This window comes from Glossina fuscipes, unplaced genomic scaffold (assembly GCF_014805625.2).
Source record: "Glossina fuscipes isolate IAEA_lab_2018 unplaced genomic scaffold, Yale_Gfus_2 1, whole genome shotgun sequence".
NCBI lineage: Eukaryota > Metazoa > Arthropoda > Insecta > Diptera > Glossinidae > Glossina > Glossina fuscipes.
The window spans coordinates 41,024,293-41,026,989 of NW_023998415.1; positions in this window are offsets into that span (position 1 = coordinate 41,024,293).

Below are 2,697 nucleotides of genomic sequence, written 5' to 3' on the forward strand. Positions count from 1 at the left end.
TTTTATTATGTACTTTTATAGAATGGTATTCATTTCATAATACAGACAGACGGACATGTTAATTACAATTTTTGTTTGTTTTCAAGATTCACTGACCTAGACTTGCATCTAAAATTAAACCATATCCAAGAATAGAGTCTAAATGACTTTGTGAGAAGAAGGAGAACATTAATAAAAATTATAATTGGAAAAAAAATTTTTATTTATTTATTTTTTTTTTTTTTTTTCTTTCGGTTAAAGAAAGATAACTTTGCCTCCCACTAAAAAAAAAAAAAAAAAAAAAACCTTATGCAATTTCGATTTAAGACTTGATCATTTTGCTAAATAATTAATTATAAAACATTTTATAGATACTCTGTCACTATGTGTATTATATATGACAATGTGGAAGGGTAAGAAGCATGAAAGAAAAGAAGGAATGAAAGAAGCTATATAATCATGGCCCATTTATATCTGCGTCGAACTTCTCTCTCTCTCTCTCTCTCTCTCTCTCTCTCTCTCTCTTAAATTCTTTCTTTCCATATGCGTCAATTCAAGTTGAATAATTTGATTCGATTCGTTAGCCTTGGCATCAAAAACATGATAATTAAAAGCCTATCGCTTATTAACTTTGTTGTTGTTATTAACTTTAGACGGCTATATGTTACGTTTATCACGTAGACGTTCATATGTTATGTCTATTAATGATGTGCACGGCAGGCGAGCATTGTCACTATCTAGATACAAACTTTTATTTAAAAAACCCTTCACTTTGCTCCAACGAAATTATCGAAAATATTCGAATAGTCAAAGTGCATGCGCAATACCATTATGATGTTCTCTTGATCAAAATACAATGAAAAGTTTTGTAAATTTAAACAAGTGAGAAAATTTGAATTCAATCGGGACCGAATCTTTTATACCCATATAATCGTTTGGCACAAAAAAAAAAAAAAAAAAAAAAAAAAAATACAAAAGAAGTAAAAGAACAAAATTCTCATATGCTCTATAATATGGAGTCGGCGCAGTTTATTTCTTCTATTTTCAAAATAAAATAATTTTTTATCGTACAGACATATGGGCATTGTAGGCGTGTCCTTTCTTCAAATTCTTTTGCAAATTTGTAGGCGATATCTGCAAGTTGCGCAAACACACAGATGGACATTAAATTCCATTTGTGCACACATTGTGTACAGTATCGTCCATAGAATATATGTTCAAATTTTTCGTGCATTTATTTGCTATGGCTTATGAGTAATGAGCAACAAACCAAAATTCTCATTCATTTCATTGAAAAACAGAGGTGTTCTCATCGCGGTACGCTTTGGTGCTGTCCTTCGACCGATCGATTTGGCCCATTTTCAATATCAAGCGGCGCGCAAGAACTTCTAATGTTTCTGTTAAATTTGATGTCGATAGTTTCAGTTTTGTGGCCAGGAGAATGTTTACAACAGACATTACACAGCCGGACAGATGGACAGACAGATATGCTTAAATCGATTTAGAATGTGATGCTGATCAGGAAGATGCTTTGACTTTGATGCTTCCTTCTGGGCGTTGTAAACGTCTTGACAAAATGAATATACCACTTATCCTTCGGTGATGGATATGAAAAGATCGATGTTATTTAGCTGTAACTCTTTTTTCCATTTTCATAATGAAGAGCTGAAAAGGATTAGATTTGTTGTATTGTCTGATGCATTACTGAACTAAACATTTTTCATTTTTTTTTTTTTTTCCTTTTTTTTTTTCTTTGTTCATTTCGTAGCCACAACAAAGCTGATCCTTACACAGTTACATAGCTTAAGTATTTTACAACGTTCAAGTACTTTTACCATTAAATTATACTTACATAATTAAACTCCTAAACCTGTTGTAACGCTTGTAAGGGGCAAAAGAAAAACCTGTTATGAATAAGAGGCCATTGTCCATATGTATATGTGCATTATTCAAAATAGCTAATCTTTTCTTAAGAGAGGGTAACCCCTGTGCTCTAAGAGCTCTAAGATTTAGAGGGAGATTATCCCAACGACGAGCGCAGTACGAGGCGCGTACATCGCGTGAGCTCGTTACGAAGTGAATACCTATTTGGGGATTCCGACTAGATCTACTATTCATTGTAATCGCTTGCAAAGGAAGCAAGCTGATGGCCCGCATATAACTTTAAAGCAACCGATCAAAAGTCTACATTTAAGGTAACCTTCAAACGAGAATTTCACGAAAGGTCAAACATAGTACCTGAGACGGATGTTACAGATAAATCTCACGATCTTGTGCATGGTTAATTTCGGTTTAGTAACATAATTGCATAGAGGACGTCCTGTGGTAATTACTAGAAGATATTAAAAAGAGTGTGAACGAGTTGAAATTTGATGCCGGTAAGTAGGTAAACATGAAAATTGTAGAGCTTTTGCAAATACATAAAAATCTTGGTGTTAATGTGATCGATGTATGGGCTAAACTTTCAGTTGTTATCGATTGTTATCGAGTTCGGCGCGGTTGAAAAGCAGGGCGTGGGAGGTAATTTGCTCGCGTTAATCGAAAGAGTATTGATTGAGCATACAATGATTAATTCTTGCTAGACATTCGTTTATTTTTTCAATTTTCAATCAAATCAGAAAGGCGTGCATGCGACTATCCATATTACTTCCATTAAATCGTTCACGAAATGATTAAAAAGCTAAAACTGATCCCTTAGGCAACACCAATTTTTTACTT